Raw genomic sequence first — 19,512 nt, 5'->3', positions numbered from 1 at the left:
GATTACAATGATGTTTCAATGTGTTTGAAAGGTAAAGAACAGAGTGGCAATGTAAAGATTCCATTTATAATGCATGACATTTTAGTCTAAAACACAAGCTCTTATCCTGAAACAGTGTTTAGGGAGATTACAATGCTTTGAAACGCTGTTTCATTGTGTTTAAAATGTAAAGAAGAGAGTTGCAATGAAAATATTCTACTTCTCATGAATTACATTTTGTCTAAAATACAATCTCTTGCCCTGAAACAGTGTTTATCACGATTACAATGCTGTTTGAATAGTGAAGAACAGAGTAGCAATGTAAAGGTTCCATTTATAATGCATTTCATTTTAGTCTAAAACACAATCTCTTGCCCTAAAACAGTGTTTAGGGCGATTACAATGCTGTTTCAATAGTAAAGAACAGAGTAGCAATGTAAAGATTCCATTTATAATGCATTTCATTTTAGTCTAAAACACAATCTCTTGCCCTGAAACAGTGCTTAGCGCGATTAAAATGCTGTTTCAATATGTTTAAAAGGTTAAGAACAGACTAGCAATGTAAAGATACCATTTATAATGCATTACATTTTAGTCTAAAACACAATCTCTTGCCCTAAAACAGTGTTTAGGGCGATTACAATGCTGTTTCAATAGTAAAGAACAGAGTAGCAATGTAAAGATTCCATTTATAATGCATTACATTTTAGTCTAAAACACAATATCTTGACCTGAAATAGTGTTTAGGGCGATTACAATGCTGTTTCAATATGTTTAAAAGGGAAAGAACAGAGTAGCAATGTAAAGATTCCATTTATAATGCATTACATTTTAGTCTAAAATACAATCTCTTGCCCTGAAACAGTGTTTAGGGCGATTACAATGCTGTTTCAATGTGTTTGAAAGGTAAAGAACAGAGTAGCAATGTAAAGATTCCATTTATAATGCATGACATTTTAGTCTAAAACACAATCTCTTGCCCTGAAACAGTGTTTAGCGCGATTACAATGCTTTGAAACGCTGTTTCAATGTATTTAAAAGGTAAAGAACAGAGTTGCAATGTAAAGATTCCATTTATAATGCATAACATTTTAGTCTAAAACACAATCTCTCGCCCTGAAACAGTGTTTAGGGTGATTACAATCATGTTTCAATGTGTTTAAAAGGTAAAGAACAGAGTTGCAATTAAAGATTCCATTTATAATGCATTATATTTTAGTCAAAAACACAATCTCTCACCCTGAAAGAGTGTTCAGGGCGAATACAATGCTGTTTCAATGTGTTTAAAAGGTAAAGAACAGAGTAGCAATGTAATGATTCCATTTATAATGCATTACATTTTAATCTAAAACACAATCTCTTGCCCTGAAACAGTGTTTAGGGCGAATACAATGCTTTGAAACGCTGTTTCAATGTGTTTAAAAGTAAAGAACAGAGTAGCAATGTAATGATTCCATTTATAATGCATTTCATTTTAGTCTAAAACACAATCTCTTACCCTGAAACAGTGCTTAGCGCGATTAAAATGCTGTTTCAATATGTTTAAAAGGTTAAGAACAGACTAGCAATGTAAAGATACCATTTATAATGCATTACATTTTAGTCTAAAACACAATCTCTTGCCCTGAAACAGTGTTTAGCGCGATTACAATGCTGTTTCAATAGTAAATAACAGAGTAGCAACGTAAAGATTCCATTTATAATGCATTACATTTTAGTCTAAAACACAATAATTTGCCCTGAAATAGTGTTTAGGGCGATTACAATGCTGTTTCAATATGTTTAAAATGTAAAGAACAGAGTAGTAAGGTAAAGATTCCATTTATAATGCATTACATTTTAGTCTAAAACACAATCTCTTGCCCTGTAACAGTGTTTAGTGCGATTACAATGCTTTGAAACGCTGTTTCAATGTGTTTAAAAGTAAAGAACAGAGTAGCAATGTAAAGATACCATTTATAATGCATTACATTTTAGTCTAAAACACAATCTCTTGCCCTGAAACAGTGTTTATGGCGATTACAATGCTTTGAAACGCTGTTTCAATGTGTTTAAAAGGTAAAGAACAGAGTAGCAATGTAAAGATACCATTTATAATGCATTACATTTTAGTCTAAAACACAATCTCTTGCCCTGAAACAGTGTTTAGCGCGATTACAATGCTATTTCAATAGTAAAGAACAGTGTAGCAATGTAAAGATTCCATTTATAATGCATTTCATTTTAGTCTAAAACACAATCTCTTGCCCTAAAACAGTGTTTAGGGCGATTACAATGCTGTTTCAATAGTAAATAACAGAGTAGCAACGTAAAGATTCCATTTATAATGCATTACATTTTAGTCTAAAACACAATAATTTGCTCTGAAATAGTGTTTAGGGCGATTACAATGCTGTTTCAATATGTTTAAAATGTAAAGAACAGAGTAGCAATGTAAAGATTCCATTTATAATGCATGACATTTTAGTCTAAAACACAATCTCTTGCCCTGAAACAGTGCTTAGCGCGATTACAATGCTGTTTCAATATGTTTAAAAGGTTAAGAACATACTAGCAATGTCAAGATACCATTTATAATGCATTACATTTTAGTCTAAAACACAATCTCTTGCCCTGAAACAGTGTTTAGGGCGATTCCAATGCTGTTTCAATGTGTTTGAAAGGTAAAGAACAGAGTAGCAATGTAAAGATTCCATTTATAATGCATTACATTTTAGTCTAAAACACAATCTCTTGCCCTGAAACAGTGTTTAGCGCGAATACAATTCTTTGAAACGCTGTTTCAATGTGTTTAAAAGGTAAAGAACAGAGTAGCAATGTAAAGATTCCATTTATAATGCATTACATTTCAGTCTAAAACAAAATCTCTTGCCCTGAAACAGTGTTTAGGGCGATTACAATGATGTTTCAATGTGTTTGAAAGGTAAAGAACAGAGTGGCAATGTAAAGATTCCATTTATAATGCATGACATTTTAGTCTAAAACACAAGCTCTTATCCTGAAACAGTGTTTAGGGAGATTACAATGCTTTGAAACGCTGTTTCATTGTGTTTAAAAGGTAAAGAAGAGAGTTGCAATGAAAATATTCTACTTCTCATGAATTACATTTTGTCTAAAATACAATCTCTTGCCCTGAAACAGTGTTTATCACGATTACAATGCTGTTTGAATAGTGAAGAACAGAGTAGCAATGTAAAGGTTCCATTTATAATGCATTTCATTTTAGTCTAAAACACAATCTCTTGCCCTAAAACAGTGTTTAGGGCGATTACAATGCTGTTTCAATAGTAAAGAACAGAGTAGCAATGTAAAGATTCCATTTATAATGCATTTCATTTTAGTCTAAAACACAATCTCTTGCCCTGAAACAGTGCTTAGCGCGATTAAAATGCTGTTTCAATATGTTTAAAAGGTTAAGAACAGACTAGCAATGTAAAGATACCATTTATAATGCATTACATTTTAGTCTAAAACACAATCTCTTGCCCTAAAACAGTGTTTAGGGCGATTACAATGCTGTTTCAATAGTAAAGAACAGAGTAGCAATGTAAAGATTCCATTTATAATGCATTACATTTTAGTCTAAAACACAATATCTTGACCTGAAACAGTGTTTAGGGTGATTACAATCATGTTTCAATGTGTTTAAAAGGTAAAGAACAGAGTTGCAATTAAAGATTCCATTTATAATGCATTACATTTTGTCAAAAACACAATCTCTCACCCTGAAAGAGTGTTCAGGGCGAATACAATGCTGTTTCAATGTGTTTAAAAGGTAAAGAACAGAGTAGCAATGTAATGATTCCATTTATAATGCATTACATTTTAGTCTAAAACACAATCTCTTGCCCTGAAACAGTGTTTAGGGCGAATACAATGCTTTGAAACGCTGTTTCAATGTGTTTAAAAGTAAAGAACAGAGTAGCAATGTAATGATTCCATTTATAATGCATTACATTTTAGTCTAAAACAAAATCTCTTGCCCTGAAACAGTGTTTAGGGCGATTACAATGATGTTTCAATGTGTTTGAAAGGTAAAGAACAGAATTCAAATGTAAAGATTCTATTTATAATGCATTACATTTTATTCTAAAACACAAGCTCTTATCCTGAAAAAGTGTTTAGGGCGATTACAAAGCTTTGAAACGCTGTTTCATTGTGTTTAAAAGGTAAAGAAGAGAGTTGCAATGAAAATATTCTACTTCTCATGAATTACATTTTGTCTAAAATACAATCTCTTGCCCTGAAACAGTGTTTAGCGCGATTACAATGTTGTTTGAATAGTGAAGAACAGAGTAGCAATGTAAAGATTCCATTTATAATGCATTTCATTTTAGTCTAAAACACAATCTCTTGCCCTAAAACAGTGTTTAGGGTGATTACAATGCTGTTTCAATAGTAAAGAACAGAGTAGCAATGTAAAGATTCCATTTATAATGCATTACATTTTAGTCTAAAACACAATCTCTTGCCCTAAAACAGTGTTTAGGGTGATTACAATTCTGTTTCAATAGTAAATAACAGAGTAGCAATGTAAAGATTCCATTTATAATGCATTACATTTTAGTCTAAAACACAATAATTTGCCCTGAAATAGTGTTTAGGGCGATTACAATGCTGTTTCAATATGTTTAAAATGTAAAGAACAGAGTAGTAAGGTAAAGATTCCATTTATAATGCATTACATTTTAGTCTAAAACACAATCTCTTGCCCTGAAACAGTGTTTAGGGCGATTACAATGCTTTGAAACGCTATTTCAATGTGTTTAAAAGTAAAGAACAGAGTAGCAATGTAAAGATTCCATTTATAATGCATTACATTTTAGTCTAAAACACAATCTCTTGCCCTGAAACAGTGTTTATGGCGATTACAATGCTTTGAAACGCTGTTTCAATGTGTTTAAAAGGTAAAGAACAGAGTAGCAATGTAAAGATACCATTTATAATGCATTACATTTTAGTCTAAAACACAATCTCTTGCCCTGAAACAGTGTTTAGCGCGATTACAATGCTATTTCAATAGTAAAGAACAGAGTAGCAATGTAAAGATTCCATTTATAATGCATTACATTTTAGTCTAAAACACAATAATTTGCCCTGAAATAGTGTTTAGGGCGATTACAATGCTGTTTCAATATGTTTAAAATGTAAAGAACAGAGTAGCAATGTAAAGATTCCATTTATAATGCATGACATTTTAGTCTAAAACACAATCTCTTGCCCTGAAACAGTGCTTAGCGCGATTACAATGCTGTTTCAATATGTTTAAAAGGTTAAGAACATACTAGCAATGTCAAGATACCATTTATAATGCATTACATTTTAGTCTAAAACACAATCTCTTGCCCTGAAACAGTGTTTAGGGCGATTCCAATGCTGTTTCAATGTGTTTGAAAGGTAAAGAACAGAGTAGCAATGTAAAGATTCCATTTATAATGCATTACATTTTAGTCTAAAACACAATCTCTTGCCCTGAAACAGTGTTTAGCGCGAATACAATTCTTTGAAACGCTGTTTCAATGTGTTTAAAAGGTAAAGAACAGAGTAGCAATGTAAAGATTCCATTTATAATGCATTACATTTCAGTCTAAAACAAAATCTCTTGCCCTGAAACAGTGTTTAGGGCGATTACAATGATGTTTCAATGTGTTTGAAAGGTAAAGAACATAGTGGCAATGTAAAGATTCCATTTATAATGCATGACATTTTAGTCTAAAACACAAGGTCTTATCCTGAAACAGTGTTTAGGGAGATTACAATGCTTTGAAACGCTGTTTCATTGTGTTTAAAAGGTAAAGAAGAGAGTTGCAATGAAAATATTCTACTTCTCATGAATTACATTTTGTCTAAAATACAATCTCTTGCCCTGAAACAGTGTTTATCACGATTACAATGCTGTGTGAATAGTGAAGAACAGAGTAGCAATGTAAAGGTTCCATTTATAATGCATTTCATTTTAGTCTAAAACACAATCTCTTGCCCTAAAACAGTGTTTAGGGCGATTACAATGCTGTTTCAATAGTAAAGAACAGAGTAGCAATGTAAAGATTCCATTTATAATGCATTTCATTTTAGTCTAAAACAAAATCTCTTGCCCTGAAACAGTGCTTAGCGCGATTAAAATGCTGTTTCAATATGTTTAAAAGGTTAAGAACAGACTAGCAATGTAAAGATACCATTTATAATGCATTACATTTTAGTCTAAAACACAATCTCTTGCCCTAAAACAGTGTTTAGGGCGATTACAATGCTGTTTCAATAGTAAAGAACAGAGTAGCAATGTAAAGATTCCATTTATAATGCATTACATTTTAGTCTAAAACACAATATCTTGACCTGAAACAGTGTTTAGGGTGATTACAATCATGTTTCAATGTGTTTAAAAGGTAAAGAACAGAGTTGCAATTAAAGATTCCATTTATAATGCATTACATTTTAGTCAAAAACACAATCTCTCACCCTGAAAGAGTGTTCAGGGCGAATACAATGCTGTTTCAATGTGTTTAAAAGGTAAAGAACAGAGTAGCAATGTAATGATTCCATTTATAATGCATTACATTTTAGTATAAAACACAATCTCTTGCCCTGAAACAGTGTTTAGGGCGAATACAATGCTTTGAAACGCTGTTTCAATGTGTTTAAAAGTAAAGAACAGAGTAGCAATGTAATGATTCCATTTATAATGCATTACATTTTAGTCTAAAACAAAATCTCTTGCCCTGAAACAGTGTTTAGGGCGATTACAATGATGTTTCAATGTGTTTGAAAGGTAAAGAACAGAATTCAAATGTAAAGATTCCATTTATAATGCATTACATTTTATTCTAAAACACAAGCTAGTATCCTGAAAAAGTGTTTAGGGCGATTACAAAGCTTTGAAACGCTGTTTCATTGTGTTTAAAAGGTAAAGAAGAGAGTTGCAATGAAAATATTCTACTTCTCATGAATTACATTTTGTCTAAAATACAATCTCTTGCCCTGAAACAGTGTTTAGCGCGATTACAATGCTGTTTGAATAGTGAAGAACAGAGTAGCAATGTAAAGATTCCATTTATAATGCATTTCATTTTAGTCTAAAACACAATCTCTTGCCCTAAAACAGTGTTTAGGGTGATTACAATGCTGTTTCAATAGTAAAGAACAGAGTAGCAATGTAAAGATTCCATTTATAATGCATTACCTTTTAGTCTAAAACACAATAATTTGCCCTGAAATAGTGTTTAGGGCGATTACAATGCTGTTTCAATATGTTTAAAATGTAAAGAACAGAGTAGTAAGGTAAAGATTCCATTTATAATGCATTACATTTTAGTCTAAAACACAATCTCTTGCCCTGAAACAGTGTTTAGGGCGATTACAATGCTTTGAAATGCTGTTTCAATGTGTTTAAAAGTAAAGAACAGAGTAGCAATGTAAAGATTCCATTTATAATGCATTACATTTTAGTCTAAAACACAATCTCTTGCCCTGAAACAGTGTTTATGGCGATTACAATGCTTTGAAACGCTGTTTCAATGTGTTTAAAAGGTAAAGAACAGAGTAGCAATGTAAAGATACCATTTATAATGCATTACATTTTAGTCTAAAACACAATCTCTTGCCCTGAAACAGTGTTTAGCGCGATTACAATGCTATTTCAATAGTAAAGAACAGAGTAGCAATGTAAAGATTCCATTTATAATGCATTTCATTTTAGTCTAAAACACAATCTCTTGCCCTAAAACAGTGTTTAGGGCGATTACAATGCTGTTTCAATAGTAAATAACAGAGTAGCAATGTAAAGATTCCATTTATAATGCATTACATTTTAGTCTAAAACACAATAATTTGCCCTGAAATAGTGTTTAGGGCGATTACAATGCTGTTTCAATATGTTTAAAATGTAAAGAACAGAGTAGCAATGTAAAGATTCCATTTATAATGCATGACATTTTAGTGTAAAACACAATCTCTTGCCCTGAAACAGTGCTTAGCGCGATTACAATGCTGTTTCAATATGTTTAAAAGGTTAAGAACATACTAGCAATGTAAAGATACCATTTATAATGCATTACATTTTAGTCTAAAACACAATCTCTTGCCCTGAAACAGTGTTTAGGGCGATTCCAATGCTGTTTCAATGTGTTTGAAAGGTAAAGAACAGAGTAGCAATGTAAAGATTCCATTTATAATGCATTACATTTTAGTCTAAAACACAATCTCTTGCCCTAAAACAGTGTTTAGCGCGAATACAATTCTTTGAAACGCTGTTTCAATGTGTTTAAAAGGTAAAGAACAGAGTAGCAACGTAAAGATTCCATTTATAATGCATTACATTTTAGTCTAAAACAAAATCTCTTGCCCTGAAACAGTGTTTAGGGCGAATACAATGATGTTTCAATGTGTTTGAAAGGTAAAGAAAAGAGTGGCAATGTAAAGATTCCATTTATAATGCATGACATTTTAGTCTAAAACACAAGCTCTTATCCTGAAACAGTGTTTAGGGAGATTACAATGCTTTGAAACGCTGTTTCATTGTGTTTAAAAGGTAAAGAAGAGAGTTGCAATGAAAATATTCTACTTCTCATGAATTACATTTTGTCTAAAATACAATCTCTTGCCCTGAAACAGTGTTTATCACGATTACAATGCTGTTTGAATAGTGAAGAACAGAGTAGCAATGTAAAGGTTCCATTTATAATGCATTTCATTTTAGTCTAAAACACAATCTCTTGCCCTAAAACAGTGTTTAGGGCGATTACAATGCTGTTTCAATAGTAAAGAACAGAGTAGCAATGTAAAGATTCCATTTATAATGCATTACATTTTAGTCTAAAACACAATCTCTTGCCCTGAAACAGTGTTTAGGGCGAATACAATGCTTTGAAACGCTGTTTCAATGTGTTTAAAAGTAAAGAACAGAGTAGCAATGTAAAGATTCCATTTATAATGCATTACATTTTAGTCTAAAACAAAATCTCTTGCCCTGAAACAGTGTTTAGGGCGATTACAATGATGTTTCAATGTGTTTGAAAGGTAAAGAACAGAATTCAAATGTAAAGATTCCATTTATAATGCATTACATTTTATTCTAAAACACAAGCTCTTATCCTGAAAAAGTGTTTAGGGCGATTACAATGCTTTGAAACGCTGTTTCATTGTGTTTAAAAGGTAAAGAAGAGAGTTGCAATGAAAATATTCTACTTCTCATGAATTACATTTTAGTCTAAAACACAATCTCTTGCCCTAAAACAGTGTTTAGAGTGATTACAATGCTGTTTCAATAGTAAAGAACAGAGTAGCAATGTAAAGATTCCATTTATAATGCATTACATTTTAGTCTAAAACACAATCTCTTGCCCTGAAACAGTGTTTAGCGCGATTACAATGCTGTTTCAATAGTAAAGAACAGAGTAGCAATGTAAAGATTCCATTTATAATGCATTACATTTTAGTCTAAAACACAATCTCTTGCCCTGAAACAGTGCTTAGCGCGATTAAAATGCTGTTTCAATATGTTTAAAAGGTTAAGAACAGACTAGCAATGTAAAGATACCATTTATAATGCATTACATTTTAGTCTAAAACACAATCTCTTGCCCTGAAACAGTGTTTAGGGCGAATACAATGCTTTGAAACGCTGTTTCAATGTGTTTAAAAGGTAAAGAACAGAGTTGCAATGTAAAGATTCCATTTATAATGCATTACATTTTAGTGTAAAACACAATCTCTTGCCCTGAAACAGTGTTTAGGGCGAATACAATGCTTTGAAACGCTGTTTCAATGTGTTTAAAAGTAAAGAACAGTGTAGCAATGTAAAGATTCCATTTATAATGCATTACATTTTAGTCTAAAACACAATCTCTTGCCCTGAAACAGTGTTTAGGGCGATTACAATGCTTTGAAACACTGTTTCAATGTGTATAAAGGTAAAGAAGAGAGTTGCAATGTAAAGATTCCATTTATAATGCATTACATTTTAGTCTAAAACACAATCTCTTGACCTGAAACAGTGTTTAGGGCAATTACAATGCTTTGAAATGCTGTTTAAATGTATTTAAAAGGTAAAGAACAAAGTAGCAATGTAAAGATTCCGTTTATAATGCCTTACATTTTAGTCTAAAACACAATATCTTGCCCTGAAATAGTGTTTAGTGCGATTACAATGCTGTTTTAATATGTTTAAAAGGGAAAGAACAGAGTAGCAATGTAAAGATTCCATTTATAATGCATTACATTTTAGTCTAAAACACAATCTCTTGCCCTGAAACAGTGTTTACCGCGATTACAATGCTGTTTCAATAGTAAATAACAGAGTAGCAATGTAAAGATTCCATTTATAATGCATTACATTTTAGTCTAAAACACAATAATTTGCCCTGAAATAGTGTTTAGGGCGATTACAATGCTGTTTCAATATGTTTAAAATGTAAAGAACAGAGTAGCAAGGTAAAGATTCCATTTATAATGCATTTCATTTTAGTCTAAAACACAATCTCTTGCCCTGAAACAGTGTTTAGGGCGATTACAATGCTGTTTCAATGTGTTTAAAAGCTAAAGAACAGAGTAGCAAGGTAAAGATTCCATTTATAATGCATTTCATTTTAGTCTAAAACACAATCTCTTGCCCTGAAACAGTGCTTTGCGCGATTAAAATGCTGTTTCAATATGTTTAAAAGGTTAAGAACAGACTAGCAATGTAAAGATACCATTTATAATGCATTACATTTTATTCTAAAACACAATCTCTTGCCCTGAAACAGTGTTTAGGGTGAATACAATGCTTTGAAACGCTGTTTCAATGTGTTTAAAAGGTAAAGAACAGAGTTGCAATGTAAAGATTCCATTTATAATGCATTACATTTTAGTGTAAAACACAATCTCTTGCCCTGAAACAGTGTTTAGGGCGAATACAATGCTTTGAAACGCTGTTTCAATGTGTTTAAAAGTAAAGAACAGTGTAGCAATGTAAAGATTCCATTTATAATGCATTACATTTTAGTCTAAAACACAATCTCTTGCCCTGAAACAGTGTTTAGGGCGATTACAATGCTTTGAAACACTGTTTCAATGTGTATAAAGGTAAAGAAGAGAGTTGCAATGTAAAGATTCCATTTATAATGCATTACATTTTAGTCTAAAACACAATCGCTTGACCTGAAACAGTGTTTAGGGCGATTACAATGCTTTGAAATGCTGTTTAAATGTATTTAAAAGGTAAAGAAGAAAGTAGCAATGTAAAGATTCCGTTTATAATGCCTTACATTTTAGTCTAAAACACAATCTCTTGCCCTGAAACAGTGTTTAGGGCGATTACAATGCTGTTTCAATGTGTTTAAAAGGTAAAGAACAGAGTAGCAATGTAAAGATACCATTTATAATGCATTACATTTTAGTCTAAAACACAATCTCTTGCCCTGAAACAGTTTTTAGGGCGATTACAATGCTTTGAAACGCTGTTTCAATGTGTTTAAAAGTAAAGAACAGAGTAGCAATGTAAAGATTCCATTTATAATGCATTACATTTTAGTCTAAAACACAATATCTTGCCCTGAAATAGTGTTTAGTGCGATTACAATGCTGTTTTAATATGTTTAAAAGGGAAAGAACAGAGTAGCAATGTAAAGATTCCATTTATAATGCATTACATTTTAGTCTAAAACACAATCTCTTGCCCTGAAACAGTGTTTAGCGCGATTACAATGCTGTTTCAATTGTAAATAACAGAGTAGCAATGTAAAGATTCCATTTATAATGCATTACATTTTAGTCTAAAACACAATAATTTGCCCTGAAATAGTGTTTAGGGCGATTACAATGCTGTTTCAATATGTTTAAAATGTAAAGAACAGAGTAGCAAGGTAAAGATTCCATTTATAATGCATTTCATTTTAGTCTAAAACACAATCTCTTGCCCTGAAACAGTGCTTAGCGCGATTAAAATGCTGTTTCAATATGTTTAAAAGGTTAAGAACAGACTAGCAATGTAAAGATACCATTTATAATGCATTACATTTTAGTCTAAAACACAATCTCTTGCCCTGAAACAGTGTTTAGCGCGATTACAATGCTGTTTCAATAGTAAATAACAGAGTAGCAATGTAAAGATTCCATTTATAATGCATTACATTTTAGTCTAAAACACAATCTCTTGCCCTGAAAAAGTGTTTAGGGCGATTACAATGCTGTTTCAAGGTGTTTAAAAGCTGAAGAACAGAGTAGGAATGTAAAGATACCATTTATAATGCATTACATTTTAGTCTAAAACACAATCTCTTGCCCTGAAACAGTGCTTAAGGCGATTACAATGCTTTGAACCGCTGTTTCAATGTGTTTAAAAGGTAAAGAACAGAGTAGCAATGTAAAGATACCATTTATAATGCATTACATTTTAGTCTAAAACACAATCTCTTGCCCTGAAACAGTGTTTAGGGCGATTACAATGCTGATTCAATGTGTTTAAACGGTAAAGAACAGAGTAGCAATGTAAAGATTCCATTTATAATGCATTACATTTCAGTCTAAAACACAATCTCTTGCCCTGAAACAGTGTTTAGGGCGATTACAATGCTTTGAAACGCTGTTTCAATGTGTTTAAAAGGTAAAGAACAGAGTAGCAATGTAAAGATACCATTTATAATGCATTACATTTTAGTCTAAAACACAATCTCTTGCCCTGAAACAGTGTTTAGGGCGATTACAATGCTGTTTCAATGTGTTTAAAAGGTAAAGAACAGAGTAGCAATGTAAAGATACTATTTATAATGCATTACATTTTAGTCTAAAACACAATCTCTAGCCCTGAAACAGTGTTTAGGGCGATTACAATGCTTTGAAACGCTGTTTCAATGTGTTTAAAAGCTAAAGAACAGAGTAGCAATGTAAAGATACCATTTATAATGCATTACATTTTAGTATAAAATACAATTTCTTGCCCTGAAACAGTGTTTAGGGCGATTACAATGCTGTTTCAATATGTTTAAATGTAAAGAACAGAGTAGCAATGTAAAGATTCCATTTATAATGCATTTCATTTTAGTCTAAAACACAATCTCTTGCCCTGAAACAGTGCTTAGCGCGATTAAGATGCTGTTTCAAATATGTTTAAAAGGTTAAGAACAGACTAGCAATGTAAAGATACCATTTATAATGCATTACATTTTAGTCTAAAACACAATCTCTTGCCCTGAAACAGTGTTTAGGGCGATTACAATGCTGTTTCAATGTGTTTGAAAGGTAAAGAACAGAGTAGCAATGTAAAGATTCCATTTATAATGCATGACATTTTAGTCTAAAACACAATCTCTTGCCCTGAAACAGTGTTTAGCGCGATTACAATGCCTTGAAACGCTGTTTCAATGTATTTAAAAGGTTAAGAACAGACTAGCAATGTAAAGATACCATTTATAATGCATTACATTTTAGTCTAAAACACAATCTCTTGCCCTGAAACAGTGTTTAGGGCGAATACAATGCTTTGAAACGCTGTTTCAATGTGTTTAAAAGGTAAAGAACAGAGTTGCAATGTAAAGATTCCATTTATAATGCATTACATTTTAGTGTAAAACACAATCTCTTGCCCTGAAACAGTGTTTAGGGCGAATACAATGCTTTGAAACGCTGTTTCAATGTGTTTAAAAGTAAAGAACAGTGTAGCAATGTAAAGATTCCATTTATAATGCATTACATTTTAGTCTAAAACACAATCTCTTGCCCTGAAACAGTGTTTAGGGCGATTACAATGCTTTGAAACACTGTTTCAATGTGTATAAAAGTAAAGAAGAGAGTTGCAATGTAAAGATTCCATTTATAATGCATTACATTTTAGTCTAAAACACAATCTCTTGACCTGAAACAGTGCTTAAGGCGATTACAATGCTTTGAACCGCTGTTTCAATGTGTTTAAAAGGTAAAGAACAGAGTAACAATGTAAAGATACCATTTATAATGCATTACATTTTAGTCTAAAACACAATCTCTTGCCCTGAAACAGTGTTTAGGGCGATTACAATGCTGATTCAATGTGTTTAAACGGTAAAGAACAGAGTAGCAATGTAAAGATTCCATTTATAATGCATTACATTTCAGTCTAAAACACAATCTCTTGCCCTGAAACAGTGTTTAGGGCGATTACAATGCTTTGAAACGCTGTTTCAATGTGTTTAAAAGGTAAAGAACAGAATAGCAATGTAAAGATACCATTTATAATGCATTACATTTTAGTATAAAACACAATCTCTTGACCTGAAACAGTGTTTAGGGCGATTACAATGCTTTGAAATGCTGTTTAAATGTATTTAAAAGGTAAAGAACAAAGTAGCAATGTAAAGATTCCGTTTATAATGCCTTACATTTTAGTCTAAAACACAATCTCTTGACCTGAAACAGTGCTTAAGGCGATTACAATGCTTTGAACCGCTGTTTCAATGTGTTTAAAAGGTAAAGAACAGAGTAGCAATGTAAAGATACCATTTATAATGCATTACATTTTAGTCTAAAACACAATCTCTTGCCCTGAAACAGTGTTTAGGGCGATTACAATGCTGATTCAATGTGTTTAAACGGTAAAGAACAGAGTAGCAATGTAAAGATTCCATTTATAATGCATTACATTTCAGTCTAAAACACAATCTCTTGCCCTGAAACAGTGTTTAGGGCGATTACAATGCTTTGAAACGCTGTTTCAATGTGTTTAAAAGGTAAAGAACAGAATAGCAATGTAAAGATACCATTTATAATGCATTACATTTTAGTATAAAACACAATCTCTTGACCTGAAACAGTGTTTAGGGCGATTACAATGCTTTGAAATGCTGTTTAAATGTATTTAAAAGGTAAAGAACAAAGTAGCAATGTAAAGATTCCGTTTATAATGCCTTACATTTTAGTCTAAAACACAATCTCTTGCCCTGAAACAGTGTTTAGGGCGATTACAATGCTGTTTCAATGTGTTTAAAAGGTAAAGAACAGAGTAGCAATGTAAAGATACCATTTATAATGGATTACATTTTAGTCTAAAACACAATCTCTTGCCCTGAAACAGTGTTTAGGGCGATTACAATGCTTTGAAACGCTGTTTCAATGTGTTTAAAAGTAAAGAACAGAGTAGCAATGTAAAGATTCCATTTATAATGCATTACATTTTAGTCTAAAACACAATCTCTTGCCCTGAAACAGTGTTTAGGGCGATTACAATGCTTTGAAACGCTGTTTCACTGTGTTTAAAAGGTAAAGAACAGAGTAGCAATGTAAAGATACCATTTATAATGCATTACATTTTAATCTAAAACACAATCTCTTGCCCTGAAACAGTGTTTAGCGCGATTACAATGCTGTTTCAATGTGTTTAAAAGCTAAAGAACAGAGTAGCCATGTAAAGATACCATTTATAATGCATTACATTTTAGTCTAAAACACAATCTCTTGCCCTGAAACAGTGTTTAGGGCGATTACAATGCTGTTTCAATGTCTTTATAAGGTAAAGCAAAGAGTAGCAATGTAAAGATACCATTTATAATGCATTACATTTTAGTCTAAAACACAATCTCTTGCCCTGAAACAGTGTTTAGGACGATTACAATGCTTTGAAACGCTGTTTCAATGTGTTTAAAAGGTAAAGAACAGAGTAGCAATGTAAAGATACCATTTATAATGCATTACATTTTAGTCTAAAACACAATCTCTTGCCCTGAAACAGTGTTTAGGGCGATTACAATGCTGTTTCAATGTGTTTAAAAGGTAAAGAACAGAGTAGCAATGTAAAGATACTATTTATAATACATTACATTTTAGTCTAAAACACAATCTCTAGCCCTGAAACAGTGTTTAGGGCGATTACAATGCTTTGAAACGCTGTTTCAATGTGTTTAAAAGCTAAAGAACAGAGTAGCAATGTAAAGATACCATTTATAATGCATTACATTTTAGTATAAAACACAATTTCTTGCCCTGAAACAGTGTTTAGGGCGATTACAATGCTGTTTCAATATGTTTAAATGTAAAGAACAGAGTAGCAATGTAAAGATTCCATTTATAATGCATTTCATTTTAGTCTAAAACACAATCTCTTGCCCTGAAACAGTGCTTAGCGCGATTAAGATGCTGTTTCAAATATGTTTAAAAGGTTAAGAACAGACTAGCAATGTAAAGATACCATTTATAATGCATTACATTTTAGTCTAAAACACAATCTCTTGCCCTGAAACAGTGTTTAGGGCGATTACAATGCTGTTTCAATGTGTTTGAAAGGTAAAGAACAGAGTAGCAATGTAAAGATTCCATTTATAATGCATGACATTTTAGTCTAAAACACAATCTCTTGCCCTGAAACAGTGTTTAGCGCGATTACAATGCCTTGAAACGCTGTTTCAATGTATTTAAAAGGTTAAGAACAGACTAGCAATGTAAAGATACCATTTATAATGCATTACATTTTAGTCTAAAACACAATCTCTTGCCCTGAAACAGTGTTTAGGGCGAATACAATGCTTTGAAACGCTGTTTCAATGTGTTTAAAAGGTAAAGAACAGAGTTGCAATGTAAAGATTCCATTTATAATGCATTACATTTTAGTGTAAAACACAATCTCTTGCCCTGAAACAGTGTTTAGGGCGAATACAATGCTTTGAAACGCTGTTTCAATGTGTTTAAAAGTAAAGAACAGTGTAGCAATGTAAAGATTCCATTTATAATGCATTACATTTTAGTCTAAAACACAATCTCTTGCCCTGAAACAGTGTTTAGGGCGATTACAATGCTTTGAAACACTGTTTCAATGTGTATAAAGGTAAAGAAGAGAGTTGCAATGTAAAGATTCCATTTATAATGCATTACATTTTAGTCTAAAACACAATCTCTTGACCTGAAACAGTGTTTAGGCCGATTACAATGCTTTGAAATGCTGTTTAAATGTATTTAAAAGGTAAAGAACAAAGTAGCAATGTAAAGATTCCGTTTATAATGCCTTACATTTTAGTCTAAAACACAATCTCTTGCCCTGAAACAGTGTTTAGGGCGATTACAATGCTGTTTCAATGTGTTTAAAAGGTAAAGAACAGAGTAGCAATGTAAAGATACCATTTATAATGCATTACATTTTAGTCTAAAACACAATCTCTTGCCCTGAAACAGTGTTTAGGGCGATTACAATGCTTTGAAACGCTGTTTCAATGTGTTTAAAAGTAAAGAACAGAGTAGCAATGTAAAGATTCCATTTATAATGCATTACATTTTAGTCTAAAACACAATATCTTGCCCTGAAATAGTGTTTAGTGCGATTACAATGCTGTTTTAATATGTTTAAAAGGGAAAGAACAGAGTAGCAATGTAAAGATTCCATTTATAATGCATTACATTTTAGTCTAAAACACAATCTCTTGCCCTGAAACAGTGTTTAGCGCGATTACAATGCTGTTTCAATAGTAAATAACAGAGTAGCAATGTAAAGATTCCATTTATAATGCATTACATTTTAGTCTAAAACACAATAATTTGCCCTGAAATAGTGTTTAGGGCGATTACAATGCTGTTTCAATATGTTTAAAATGTAAAGAACAGAGTAGCAAGGTAAAGATTCCATTTATAATGCATTTCATTTTAGTCTAAAACACAATCTCTTGCCCTGAAACAGTGCGTAGCGCGATTAAAATGCTGTTTCAATATGTTTAAAAGGTTAAGAACAGACTAGCAATGTAAAGATACCATTTATAATGCATTACATTTTAGTCTAAAACACAATCTCTTGCCCTGAAACAGTGTTTAGCGCGATTACAATGCTGTTTCAATAGTAAATAACAGAGTAGCAATGTAAAGATTCCATTTATAATGCATTACATTTTAGTCTAAAACACAATAATTTGCCCTGAAATAGTGTTTAGGGCGATTACAATGCTGTTTCAATATGTTTAAAATGTAAAGAACAGAGTAGTAAGGTAAAGATTCCATTTATAATGCATTTCATTTTAGTCTAAAACACAATCTCTTGCCCTGAAACAGTGCTTAGCGCGATTAAAATGCTGTTTCAATATGTTTAAAAGGTTAAGAACAGACTAGCAATGTAAAGATACCATTTATAATGCATTACATTTTAGTCTAAAACACAATCTCTTGCCCTGAAACAGTGTTTAGGGCGAATACAATGCTTTGAAACGCTGTTTCAATGTGTTTAAAAGGTAAAGAACAGAGTTGCAATGTAAAGATTCCATTTATAATGCATTACATTTTAGTATAAAACACAATCTCTTGACCTGAAACAGTGTTTAGGGCGATTACAATGCTTTGAAATGCTGTTTAAATGTATTTAAAAGGTAAAGAACAAAGTAGCAATGTAAAGATTCCGTTTATAATGCCTTACATTTTAGTCTAAAACACAATCTCTTGCCCTGAAACAGTGTTTAGGGCGATTACAATGCTGTTTCAATGTGTTTAAAAGGTAAAGAACAGAGTAGCAATGTAAAGATACCATTTATAATGCATTACATTTTAGTCTAAAACACAATCTCTTGCCCTGAAACAGTGTTTAGGGCGATTACAATGCTTTGAAACGCTGTTTCAATGTGTTTAAAAGTAAAGAACAGAGTAGCAATGTAAAGATTCCATTTATAATGCATTACATTTTAGTCTAAAACACAATCTCTTGCCCTGAAACAGTGTTTAGGGCGATTACAATGCTTTGAAACGCTGTTTCACTGTGTTTAAAAGGTAAAGAACAGAGTAGCAATGTAAAGATACCATTTATAATGCATTACATTTTAATCTAAAACACAATCTCTTGCCCTGAAACAGTGTTTAGCGCGATTACAATGCTGTTTCAATGTGTTTAAAAGCTAAAGAACAGAGTAGCCATGTAAAGATACCATTTATAATGCATTACATTTTAGTCTAAAACACAATCTCTTGCCCTGAAACAGTGTTTAGGGCGATTACAATGCTGTTTCAATGTCTTTATAAGGTAAAGCAAAGAGTAGCAATGTAAAGATACCATTTATAATGCATTACATTTTAGTCTAAAACACAATCTCTTGCCCTGAAACAGTGTTTAGGACGATTACAATGCTTTGAAACGCTGTTTCAATGTGTTTAAAAGGTAAAGAACAGAGTAGCAATGTAAAGATACCATTTATAATGCATTACATTTTAGTCTAAAACACAATCTCTTGCCCTGAAACAGTGTTTAGGGCGATTACAATGCTGTTTCAATGTGTTTAAAAGGTAAAGAACAGAGTAGCAATGTAAAGATACTATTTATAATGCATTACATTTTAGTCTAAAACACAATCTCTAGCCCTGAAACAGTGTTTAGGGCGATTACAATGCTTTGAAACGCTGTTTCAATGTGTTTAAAAGCTAAAGAACAGAGTAGCAATGTAAAGATACCATTTATAATGCATTACATTTTAGTATAAAACACAATCTCTTGCCCTGAAACAGTGTTTAGGGCGATTACAATGCTGTTTCAATATGTTTAAATGTAAAGAACAGAGTAGCAATGTAAAGATTCCATTTATAATGCATTTCATTTTAGTCTAAAACACAATCTCTTGCCCTGAAACAGTG

The sequence above is a fragment of the Electrophorus electricus genome, chromosome 22, assembly GCF_041902795.1.
Source record: "Electrophorus electricus isolate QZ-2024a chromosome 22, ASM4190279v1, whole genome shotgun sequence".
Lineage (NCBI taxonomy): Eukaryota > Metazoa > Chordata > Actinopteri > Gymnotiformes > Gymnotidae > Electrophorus > Electrophorus electricus.
Note: the sequence above shows the minus strand (reverse complement) of the source record.